The sequence below is a fragment of the Limanda limanda genome, chromosome 3 (assembly GCF_963576545.1).
Source record: "Limanda limanda chromosome 3, fLimLim1.1, whole genome shotgun sequence".
Lineage (NCBI taxonomy): Eukaryota > Metazoa > Chordata > Actinopteri > Pleuronectiformes > Pleuronectidae > Limanda > Limanda limanda.
In genome coordinates this window covers 3,651,391-3,665,349 of record NC_083638.1, presented here as the reverse complement: position 1 = coordinate 3,665,349, position 13,959 = coordinate 3,651,391, and positions in this window count along the sequence as shown.

Genomic DNA, 13,959 nt, shown 5'->3' with positions numbered 1-13,959 from the left:
TTCAGTCTTCCTAGATCAAAGGAAACTTTATGTTTTGCAAAGGTTACGTCTCTCTCTCTCAGAACTGGTTATTTTAGTTTTTTCAGACAAAAAGCATGCAACGCTTCAAAATGGATGTGCTCGGGCCCACCCAGTGCTGCTTTGCAGCCCTAAAAATTTTATATTATTCTTGTTACAAGTTGAATCACATTTGATACTGCTCCTGTATATATTTATTTTATATATATATTTTTTAGATATATACATTTTATTTTCTATTTAAACATTTTTATATTCTATTTTATTCTATTTTTATTATTATTATTTATTATTATTATTATTATTATTCAGGCAAATGAAATGGCTTTTTGAGGGCTTTAACATGCTCAACTTCTTACCAAAATTTGCAGAAAGTTAGAAAGTGGTGAAAATTTACATATTCTGAAGGAATTTTCAATGGGCGTCGCAAAATGGCTCAACGGTGCCCCCCGAGACCCCCGAGACCCCCAGAAGGTGTTCCCATTGACCTATCTTCACAAAAATCGATATACAGGTGTATCATGACCAGACAAACAAAAAAGTCTCTTGGTGCAATTGGAAAAACACAACAGGAAGCCTGCTATTTTGCATTTAGTGGCCATTTTGGCCATATTCCACATGTTTTCTTTGATACACTTGTACCAGGGTTTTCATCGGATCAACTTCAAATTGAGATGAGTGTCATCACAACAACATGGAGATAAAAACTGACTGACAGATTTTATTTTAATCACACGGTGTGACCGTGGCGTGGTGTCAAAGTTTGATTACACGCCATTAAAACACGATGTTCTGTAACGCGGACATACATGGACCATGAATCCTTTGATTTCAGTCTTCCTAGATCAAAGGAAACTTTATGTCTTGCAAAGGTTACGTCTCTCTCTCTCTCAGAACTGGTTATTTTTGTTTTTTCAGACAAAAAGCATGCAACGCTTCAAAATGGATGTGCTCGGGCCCACCCAGTGCTGCTTTGCAGCCCTAAAATTTTTATTATTATTATTATTATTATTATTTTTTAATTATTTCCCTAAATGAGGTGATCATATGTTTGCTATGGCTTAGAATAAAGGGCATGGGATATTTAAGATGTATATATATAGTTATTATTATTAGGGCCCGAGCACAGACATCAAAGGTGTCTGGTGAGACCCTATTGAAATTGTAAGGATTATTATTATTATTATTATTATTATTATTATTATTATTCAGGCAAATGAAATGGCTTTTTGAGGGCTTTAATTATTATTATTATTATTATTATTATTATTATTATTCAGGCAAATGAATTGGCTTTTTGAGGGCTTTAACATGCTCAACTTCTTACCAAAATTTGCAGAAAGTTAGAAAGTGGTGAAAATTTACGTATTCTGAAGGAATTTTCAATGGGCGTCGCAAAATGGCTCAACGGTGCCCCCCGAGACAGCCCGAGACCCCCGGAAGGTGTTCCCATTGACCTATCTTCACAAAAATCGATACACAGGTGTATCATGACCAGACAAACAAAAAAGTCTCTGGGTGCAATTGGAAAAACACAACAGGAAGCCTGCTATATTGCATTTAGTGGCCATTTTGGCCATATTCCACATTTTTTCTTTGATACACTTGTACCAGGGTTTTCATCGGATCAACTTCAAATTGAGATGAGTGTCATCACGACAAGATGGAGATAAAAACTGACTGACGGATTTTTTTTTAATCACACAGTGTGACCGTGGCGTGGCGTCAAAGTTTGATTACACGCCATTAAAACATGATGTTCTGTAACGCGGACATACATGGACCATGAATCCTTTGATTTCAGTCTTCCTAGATCAAAGGAAACTTTATGTCTTGCAAAGGTTACGTCTCTCTCTCTCTCTCAGAACTGGTTATTTTTGTTTTTTCAGACAAAAAGCATGCAACGCTTCAAAATGGATGTGCTCGGGCCCACCCAGTGCTGCTTTGCAGCCCTAAAAATGTTCTATTTTCATATATTTTAGTTCAGACTTACATTTTGTGCCACAACATTAGCAGATGCTAGTTGTTTTTGTTACTGAAGAAATGTATTCTAAACTGCTGTATTTATACGGTTCAGTATTTCATTTTTATTGTAAATAATTTTAATGTTTCCTTTTTACTGTTTTTCAAATGGCTGTGCACACAGCACTTTCTTCAAGTCATTTTATTTAGACATATATGTTAATGTTCGACCTGGGGCCTTTCAGGACATCCGACAATGATTGTCATCATTTCACTTTGAGTAATTTAGTAGTCTAAATAAGCGTCTGCTGGAAACATATCTAGTAAAGTACCACAGTAACTTTCATACACGAATGCCAAATTAAATCACCAATTAATAGCATAAATGATGTCATATTTATTATTATTATTATTATTATTCAGGCAAATGAATTGGCTTTTTGAGGGCTTTAACATGCTCAACTTCTTACCAAAATTTGCAGAAAGTTAGAAAGTGGTCAAAATTTACGTATTCTGAAGGAATTTTTAATGGGTGTCGCAAAATGGCTCAACGGTGCCCCCCGAGACCCCCCGAGACCCCCGGAAGATGTTCCCATTGACCTATCTTCACAAAAAATTGTAAAAACAAAACAGGAAGCCTGATATTTTGTATTTAGTGGCCATTTTGGCCATATTCCACATTTTTTCTTTGATACACTTGTACCAGGGTTTTCATCGGATCAACTTCAAATTGAGATGAGTGTCATCACAACAAGATGGAGATAAAAACTGACTGACGGATTTTTTTTTAATCACACGGTGTGACCGTGGCGTGGCGTCAAAATTTGATTACACGCCATTAAAACACGATGTTCTGTAGCGCGGACATACATGGACCATGAATCCTTTGATTTCAGTCTTCCTAGATCAAAGGAAACTTTATTTATTATTATTATTATTATTCAGGCAAATGAATTGGCTTTTTGAGGGCTTTAACATGCTCAACTTCTTACCAAAATTTGCAAAAAGTTAGAAAGTGGTGAAAATGTACGTATTCTGAAGGAATTTTCAATGGGCGTCGCAAAATGGCTCAACGGTGCCCCCCGAGACAGCCCGAGACCCCCGGAAGGTGTTCCCATTGACCTATCTTCACAAAAATCGATATACAGGTGTATCATGACCAGACAAACAAAAAAGTCTTTAGGTGCAATTGGATGAACACAACAGGAAGCCTGCTATTTTGCATTTAGTGGCCATTTTGGCCATATTCCACATTTTTTCTTTGATGCACTTGTTCCAGGGTTTTCATCGGATCAACTTCAAATTGAGATGAGTGTCATCACAACAAGATGGAGATAAAAACTGACTGACGGATTTTTTTTTAGTCACACGGTGTGACCGTGGCGTGTCGTCAAAGTTTGATTACACGCCATGAAAACACGATGTCCTGGATATTAAAACACGATGTTCTGTACATACATCGACCATGAATCCTTTGATGCTGAGCCGGTCAAATATCAAAGGAATCCCTGTTTTTTTATTATTTTCAGGCAAAACGCATGCAACGCTTCAAAATGCATGTGCTCGGGCCCGCCCAGTGCTGCTTTGCAGCCCTAGAAATTTTATTGTTTATTATTATTATTATTATTCAGGCAAATGAAATGGCTTTTTGAGGGCTTTAACATGCTCAACTTCTTACCAAAATTTGCAGAAAGTTAGAAAGTGGTGAAAATTTACATATTCTGAAGGAATTTTCAATGGGCGTTGCAAAATGGCTCAACGGTGCCCCCCGAGACCCCCCGAGACCCCCAGAAGGTTTTCCCATTGACCTATCTTCACAAAAATCGATATACAGGTGTATCATGACCAGACAAACAAAAAAGTCTCTTGGTGCAATTGGAAAAACACAACAGGAAGCCTGCTATTTTGCATTTAGTGGCCATTTTGGCCATATTCCACATTTTTTCTTTGATACACTTGTACCAGGGTTTTCATCGGATCAACTTCAAATTGAGATGAGTGTCATCACAACAAGATGGAGATAAAAACTGACTGACAGATTTTTTTTTAATCACACGGTGTGACCGTGGCGTGGTGTCAAAGTTTGATTACACGCCATTAAAACACGATGTTCTGTAACGCGGACATACATGGACCATGAATCCTTTGATTTCAGTCTTCCTAGATCAAAGGAAACTTTATGTCTTGCAAAGGTTACCTCTCTCTCTCTCTCAGAACTGGTTATTTTTGTTTTTTCAGACAAAAAGCATGCAACGCTTCATTAGGGCCCGAGCACAGACATCAAAGGTGTCTGGTGAGACCCTATTGAAATTGTAAGGATTATTATTAGGGCCCGAGCACAGACATCAAAGGTGTCTGGTGAGACCCTATTGAAATTGTAAGGATTATTATTATTATTATTATTCAGGCAAATGAATTGGCTTTTTGAGGGCTTTAACATGCTCAACTTCTTACCAAAATTTGCAGAAAGTTAGAAAGTGGTGAAAATTTACGTATTCTGAAGGAATTTTCAATGGGCGTCGCAAAATGACTCAACGGTGCCCCCCGAGACAGCCCGAGACCCCCGGAAGGTGTTCCCATTGACCTATCTTCACAAAAATCGATATACAGGTGTATCATGACCAGACAAACAAAAAAGTCTCTTGGTGCAATTGGAAAAACACAACAGGAAGCCTGCTATTTTGCATTTAGTGGCCATTTTGGCCATATTCCACATTTTTTCTTTGATACACTTGTACCAGGGTTTTCATCGGATCAACTTCAAATTGAGATGAGTGTCATCACAACAAGATGGAGATAAAAACTGACTGACAGATTTTTTTTTAATCACACGGTGTGACCGTGGCGTGGTGTCAAAGTTTGATTACACGCCATTAAAACACGATGTTCTGTAACGCGGACAAACATGGACCATGAATCCTTTGATTTCAGTCTTCCTAGATCAAAGGAAACTTTATGTCTTGCAAAGGTTACGTCTCTCTCTCTCTCAGAACTGGTTATTTTTGTTTTTTTCAGACAAAAAGCATGCAACGCTTCAAAATGGATGTGCTCGGGCCCACCCAGTGCTGCTTTGCAGCCCTAAAAATTTTATTATTATTATTATTATTATTCAGGCAAGTGAATTGGCTTTTTGAGGGCTTTAATTAGTTATTATTATTATTATTATTATTCATTATTATTATTATTAGTATTATTATTATTAGGGCCCGAGCACAGACATCAAAGGTGTCTGGTGAGACCCTATTGAAATTGTAAGGATTATTATTAGGGCCCGAGCACAGACATCAAAGGTGTCTGGTGAGACCCTATTGAAATTGTAAGGATTATTATTATTATTATTCAGGCAAATGAATTGGCTTTTTGAGGGCTTTAACATGCTCAACTTCTTACCAAAATTTGCAGAAAGTTAGAAAGTGGTGAAAATTTACGTATTCTGAAGGAATTTTCAATGGGCGTCGCAAAATGGCTCAACGGTGCCCCCCGAGACAGCCCGAGACCCCCGGAAGGTGTTCCCATTGACCTATCTTCACAAAAATCGATATACAGGTGTATCATGACCAGACAAACAAAAAAGTCTCTTGGTGCAATTGGAAAAACACAACAGGAAGCCTGCTATTTTGCATTTAGTGGCCATTTTGGCCATATTCCACATTTTTTCTTTGATACACTTGTACTTATTATTATTATTATTATTATTATTATTATTATTATTATTATTATTATTCAGGCAAATGAATTGGCTTTTTGAGGGCTTTAACATGCTCAACTTCTTACCAAAATTAGCAGAAAGTTAGAAAGTGGTGAAAATTTACGTATTCTGAAGGAATTTTCAATGGGCGTCGCAAAATGGCTCAACGGTGCCCCCTGAGACCCCCCGAGACCCCCGGAAGGTGTTCCCATTGACCTATCTTCACAAAAATCGATATACAGGTGTATCATGACCAAACAAACAAAAAAGTCTCTGGGTGCAATTGTAAAAACAAAACAGGAAGCCTGATATTTTGTATTTAGTGGCCATTTTGGCCATATTCCACATTTTTTCTTTGATACACTTGTACCAGGGTTTTCATCGGATCAACTTCAAATTGAGATGAGTGTCATCACAACAAGATGGAGATAAGAACTGACTGACGGATTTTTTTTAATCACACGGTGTGACCGTGGCGTGGCGTCAAAATTTGATTACACGCCATTAAAACACGATGTTCTGTAACGCGGACATACATGGACCATGAATCCTTTGATTTCAGTCTTCTTAGATCAAAGGAAACTTTATGTCTTGCAAAGGTCACGTCTCTTTCTCTCTCAGAACTGGTTATTTTTGTTTTTTCAGACAAAAAGCATGCAACGCTTCAAAATGGATGTGCTCGAGCCCACCCAGTGCTGCTTTGCAGCCCTAAAAATTTTAGTTAATATTTATTATTATTATTCAGGCAAATGAATTGGCTTTTTGAGGGCTTTAACATGCTCAACTTCTTACCAAAATTTGCAGAAAGTTAGAAAGTGGTGAAAATTTACGTATTCTGAAGGAATTTTCATTATTATTATTATTCAGGCAAATGAATTGGCTTTTTGAGGGCTTTAACATGCTCAACTTCTTACCAAAATTTGCAGAAAGTTAGAAAGTGGTGAAAATTTACGTATTCTGAAGGAATTTTCAATGGGCGTCGCAAAATGGCTCAACGGTGCCCCCCGAGACAGCCCGAGACCCCCGGAAGGTGTTCCCATTGACCTATCTTCACAAAAATCGATATACAGGTGTATCATGACCAGACAAACAAAAAAGTCTCTTGGTGCAATTGGAAAAACACAACAGGAAGCCTGCTATTTTGCATTTAGTGGCCATTTTGGCCATATTCCACATTTTTTCTTTGATACACTTGTACCAGGGTTTTCATCGGATCAACTTCAAATTGAGATGAGTGTCATCACAACAAGATGGAGATAAAAACTGACTGACAGATTTTTTTTTAATCACACGGTGTGACCGTGGCGTGGTGTCAAAGTTTGATTACACGCCATTAAAACACGATGTTCTGTAACGCGGACAAACATGGACCATGAATCCTTTGATTTCAGTCTTCCTAGATCAAAGGAAACTTTATGTCTTGCAAAGGTTACGTCTCTCTCTCTCTCAGAACTGGTTATTTTTGTTTTTTTCAGACAAAAAGCATGCAACGCTTCAAAATGGATGTGCTCGGGCCCACCCAGTGCTGCTTTGCAGCCCTAAAAATTTTATTATTATTATTATTCAGGCAAGTGAATTGGCTTTTTGAGGGCTTTAATTAGTTATTATTATTATTATTATTATTCATTATTATTATTATTAGTATTATTATTATTAGGGCCCGAGCACAGACATCAAAGGTGTCTGGTGAGACCCTATTGAAATTGTAAGGATTATTATTAGGGCCCGAGCACAGACATCAAAGGTGTCTGGTGAGACCCTATTGAAATTGTAAGGATTATTATTATTATTATTCAGGCAAATGAATTGGCTTTTTGAGGGCTTTAACATGCTCAACTTCTTACCAAAATTTGCAGAAAGTTAGAAAGTGGTGAAAATTTACGTATTCTGAAGGAATTTTCAATGGGCGTCGCAAAATGGCTCAACGGTGCCCCCCGAGACCCCCGAGACCCCCGGAAGGTGTTCCCATTGACCTATCTTCACAAAAATCGATATACAGGTGTATCATGACCAAACAAACAAAAAAGTCTCTGGGTGCAATTGTAAAAACAAATCAGGAAGCCTGATATTTTGTATTTAGTGGCCATTTTGGCCATATTCCACATTTTTTCTTTGATACACTTGTACCAGGGTTTTCATCGAATCAACTTCAAATTGAGATGAGTGTCATTACAACAAGATGGAGATAAAAACTGACTGACGGATTTTTTTTTAATCACACGGTGTGACCGTGGCGTGGCGTCAAAATTTGATTACACGCCATTAAAACACGATGTTCTGTAACGCGGACATACATGGACCATGAATCCTTTGATTTCAGTCTTCCTAGATCAAAGGAAACTTTATGTCTTGCAAAGGTCACGTCTCTTTCTCTCTCAGAACTGGTTATTTTTGTTTTTTCAGACAAAAAGCATGCAACGCTTCAAAATGGATGTGCTCGGGCCCACCCAGTGCTGCTTTGCAGCCCTAATTATTATTATTATTCAGGCAAATGAATTGGCTTTTTGAGGGCTTTAATTATTATTATTATTATTATTCAGGCAAAGTGATTGGCTTTTTGAGGGCTTTAACATGCTCAACTTCTTACCAAAATTTGCAGAAAGTTAGAAAGTGGTGAAAATTTATTATTATTATTATTATTATTCAGGCAAATGAATTGGCTTTTTGAGGGCTTTAACATGCTCAACTTCTTACCAAAATTTGCAGAAAGTTAGAAAGTGGTGAAAATTTACGTATTCTGAAGGAATTTTCAATGGGCGTCGCAAAATGGCTCAACGGTGCCCCCCGAGACAGCCCGAGACCCCCGGAAGGTGTTCCCATTGACCTATCTTCACAAAAATCGATATACAGGTGTATCATGACCAGACAAACAAAAAAGTCTCTGGGTGCAATTGGAAAAACACAACAGGAAGCCTGCTATATTGCATTTAGTGGCCATTTTGGCCATATTCCACATTTTTTCTTTGATACACTTGTACCAGGGTTTTCATCGGATCAACTTCAAATTGAGATGAGTGTCATCACGACAAGATGGAGATAAAAACTGACTGACGGATTTTTTTTTAATCACACGGTGTGACCGTGGCGTGGCGTCAAAGTTTGATTACACGCCATTAAAACACGATGTTCTGTAACGCGGACATACATGGACCATGAATCCTTTGATTTCAGTCTTCCTAGATCAAAGGAAACTTTATTTATTATTATTATTATTATTCAGGCAAATGAATTGGCTTTTTGAGGGCTTTAACATGCTCAACTTCTTACCAAAATTTGCAAAAAGTTAGAAAGTGGTGAAAATGTACGTATTCTGAAGGAATTTTCAATGGGCGTCGCAAAATGGCTCAACGGTGCCCCCGAGAGCCCTGGAACGTGTTCCCATTGACCGATCTTCACAAAAATCGATACACAGGTGTATCATGACCAGACAAACAAAAAAGTCTTTAGGTGCAATTGGATGAACACAACAGGAAGCCTGCTATTTTGCATTTAGTGGCCATTTTGGCCATATTCCACATTTTTTCTTTGATGCACTTGTTCCAGGGTTTTCATCGGATCAACTTCAAATTGAGATGAGTGTCATCACAACAAGATGGAGATAAAAACTGACTGACGGATTTTTTTTTAGTCACACGGTGTGACCGTGGCGTGTCGTCAAAGTTTGATTACACGCCATGAAAACACGATGTCCTGGATATTAAAACACGATGTTCTGTACATACATCGACCATGAATCCTTTGATGCTGAGCCGGTCAAATATCAAAGGAATCCCTGTTTTTTTATTATTTTCAGGCAAAACGCATGCAACGCTTCAAAATGCATGTGCTCGGGCCCGCCCAGTGCTGCTTTGCAGCCCTAGAAATTTTACATATTTTGATACTGTATTTTTGCTATCATATTTTTATTTTGATGTTGGATCTCTAGGAATAATTTTATTTTAAATCACTTTTTTAAGGTAAAAATCCTATAATAATAACTGTGCTTAATCCCAGGATTCCTTATTGTCATTATTACAGCAGTGTTTGTCTTCCTTTGTTTGCAGGTGTTGGTCTCGGCCCCACAATGGACTTTGTCATCGCCATCCATCCGATGTGTGTGAAGCTACTCAGTGCACAAGTGATGTTTTGAGGTTGTGTACAGGTCCTAAGGAAATTAGTGTCTTTACTGAGAACTTACAGTTTTTCTGGTTTGTTTCTCCTCAGCTACATTGTGACGGCTTTCCTCTGGACCTCGGTGATCTTTGTCTGCTTCACCTTCAGCGCCCTGTACGCCAAGCGCAGGAGCTACCTGTTCCTGGGAGGTAAATCACCTTCTCATGGTTGTGACCTTGTACAAATCATCTTTTAATGTTTTATTTTGTAAATAACGCTTTTTTTGTCCACCAGAGAAATTATATTTTTGGTCAAACATACGTGAAGGCAAAGTGAATATCGAGGACCGGCTCTCATGTTGGATTTCTTCTCTTCTTTATGTTTTTGTATGAACCTGTTTTTTCCTCTCAGTCACCCTGATGTCTGGTCTCTCCCTCCTGTTCCTGTTGTCCATGATGAATGTGTTCGACGGAGATTTGATGCTGTTAAAGGTTGTTAGATCTCACCCACACTGAAGCTTTGATGGGTTGTGTGTCACAGTGGACGTGTCACTAACGTGTGTTTTTCTTTGGGACAGGTTCACATGTACGTGGGGCTGACCACCATCTTCATCCTCATGGAGCTTGACGCTCCCATCGAGGAGGAGGCAGAGAGCGGAGAAAAGGACTGCGTCTGGTGAGGATTTATACTTTATCATCAACACGTCTGGTTGTATATTATTTCTTTAGAAATAAACTGATCTTGGTTCTTCCCTATCCCATAATCGCAGCCTTCCACCACGTCCTGTTGTATTTATTATTATTATTATTATTCAGGCAAATGAATTGGCTTTTTGAGGGCTTTAACATGCTCAACTTCTTACCAAAATTTGCAGAAAGTTAGAAAGTGGTGAAAATTTACGTATTCTGAAGGAATTTTCAATGGGCGTCGCAAAATGGCTCAACGGTGCCCCCCGAGACCCCCCGAGACCCCCGGAAGGTGTTCCCATTGACCTATCTTCACAAAAATCGATATACAGGTGTATCATGACCAAACAAACAAAAAAGTCTCTGGGTGCAATTGTAAAAACAAATCAGGAAGCCTGATATTTTGTATTTAGTGGCCATTTTGGCCATATTCCACATTTTTTCTTTGATGCACTTGTACCAGGGTTTTCATCGGATCAACTTAAAATTGAGATGAGTGTCATCACAACAAGATGGAGATAAAAACTGACTGACGGATTTTTTTTTAATCACACGGTGTGACCGTGGCGTGGCGTCAAAGTTTGATTACACGCCATTAAAACACGATGTTCTGTAACGCGGACATACATGGACCATGAATCCTTTGATTTCAGTCTTCCTAGATCAAAGGAAACTTTATGTCTTGCAAAGGTCACGTCTCTTTCTCTCTCAGAACTGGTTATTTTTGTTTTTTCAGACAAAAAGCATGCAACGCTTCAAAATGGATGTGCTCGGGCCCACCCAGTGCTGCTTTGCAGCCCTAAAAATTTTAGTTAATATTAATGTTGTATTGTCTTCTTTTCTCCATCGCTTCTTATCTTCCTTCCTTGTTCCCTCCTTTTTCGCTTCCTTTCTTTTTATTCAAATTTCAATTAAATGCAACAAAACCAAACTGAAGTTTTCCTCCGTATATTTGTATATTTATTAGGGCCCGAGCACAGACATCAAAGGTGTCTGGTGAGACCCTATTGAAATTGTAAGGATTATTATTATTATTATTATTATTATTATTATTATTATTATTATTATTATTATTATTATTATTCAGGCAAATGAATTGGCTTTTTGAGGGCTTTAACATGCTCAACTTCTTACCAAAATTTGCAGAAAGTTAGAAAGTGGTGAAAATTTACGTATTCTGAAGGAATTTTTAATGGGTGTCGCAAAAAGGCTCAACGGTGCCCCCCGAGACCCCCCGAGACCCCCGGAAGGTGTTCCCATTGACCTATCTTCACAAAAAATTGTAAAAACAAAACAGGAAGCCTGATATTTTGTATTTAGTGGCCATTTTGGCCATATTCCACATTTTTTCTTTGATACACTTGTACCAGGGTTTTCATCGGATCAACTTCAAATTGAGATGAGTGTCATCACAACAAGATGGAGATAAAAACTGACTGACGGATTTTTTTTTAATCACACGGTGTGACCATGGCGTGGCGTCAAAATTTGATTACACGCCATTAAAACACGATGTTCTGTAGCGCGGACATACATGGACCATGAATCCTTTGATTTCAGTCTTCCTAGATCAAAGGAAACTTTATTTATTATTATTATTCAGGCAAATGAATTGGCTTTTTGAGGGCTTTAACATGCTCAACTTCTTACCAAAATTTGCAAAAAGTTAGAAAGTGGTGAAAATGTACGTATTCTGAAGGAATTTTCAATGGGCGTCGCAAAATGGCTCAACGGTGCCCCCGAGAGCACTGGAACGTGTTCCCATTGACCGATCTTCACAAAAATCGATACACAGGTGTATCATGACCAGACAAACAAAAAAGTCTTTAGGTGCAATTGGATGAACACAACAGGAAGCCTGCTATTTTGCATTTAGTGGCCATTTTGGCCATATTCCACATTTTTTCTTTGATGCACTTGTACCAGGGTTTTCATCGGATCAACTTCAAATTGAGATGAGTGTCATCACAACAAGATAGAGATAAAAACTGACTGACAGATTTTTCTTTCTTATTATTATTCAAGCAAATGAATTTGCTTTTTGAGGGCTTTAACATGCTCAACTTCTTACCAAAATTTGCAGAAAGTTAGAAAGTGGTGAAAATGTACGCATTCTGAAGGAATTTTTATTTTTTTTATTGCATTAATGCATGTGTTTGTTCACCATTTCTTTGTCACTTGTGCTCTTCCATGGAACTCAGTGTGTCACCTTACAGGATCATTTCGTTGTCTGTGGAGCTCCAGGTGGTTCCTGTCTAAAACATCATCTTCTGTACAATTAAAATCTCCTTAAAAATAAAAGATCATACATTTTTACTTAAAACCGTGTCTAAATCCTTTAAAAAACAGACTCTGTCGGGTCCTGAGACCGGAGCATAAACATTCATAACCTCATGACCTTTGCCCTTACCACCAGTAGTCTGCCCTCCACCACCTCTTTAATAAAAACATCAAATGAGACAGAAATCTTATGCTAGATGATACCGGGAATCAGAAGTGGATCCTCATTAGAACACCAATGCACTCAATTCACCTCTTGTCATGAGTGCACTCACCTGGTTTTAGGCTGGTGACAAAACCGGTTATTCTACAAGATAGCAAACAATTCCCACAAAATCGGGGTTGTCAGTATCCTGCACTCAGCGATCTACGCTAAACTTGATGTGATGATAAAAAAACTAAATGCTCAAAGGAAGAAAGAGGGAAGAGTAGTGAAGGTAGTGCAGCTCTACCTAGAGGGATTTCTAGTTGATGCTTAGACAGTGAAATAATCACATTCCAATCCAACAATAACAAGCAAAGGCACTGCCTCTGTTACTAGACTCAGACTCAGACTCCTGCCAGGGAGGGGCTAAATTTATAAAGCGGCAGCTTCAAGCCCCAACTCACCTTATTGGGAACACACTTCCTTTACCTGTCTGCCGCTGGCCATTTTGACTTGGGGCACCTTGTTTGGCTGGTCAGTGTAGACGAACACATGCACATCTGTGAAGAAGTGCTGCTCCATGGTCTCCAGAAACTTTTTCAGGAACCTAATGTACCTGTGGAGTAGGTGAGAGGAGTCACCTCCAGGCAAAGGTCAAACCAGAAACTCTGTGTTCATGGGGTGTAGACAAGTAAACACTGTGACATCTTACTTTCCCTGGGCGAACACAGTGGCTGCGATGGTGAGGTTCTTCACCTGGTAGAGGCTGTCGAGGAGAACCGGGTCGAAGGTTCCCTCCCAAACCACTGGAACCGACCAGGACGTCATCGTCTGCACGTCAGTACGACCAGGGGCGTCTCCTGGCATAGGCGACACCGGCGGTTGCCTAGTGCGCAAAACATCGAGAGGGCGCCACAAGAGGCTGACTTATCATGACGTGATACATGCAATGTTGACCAATGCAGTAACATCACCATCCTCCTCTAACCCCAGAGACACACCGGAGGCAGAACCGCCGCAAAGCACCTCGAAAAGCTGTACTCCTCATTTCCGTGCCCATGATAATCAATCGGGCTGTTCGCTCCGGC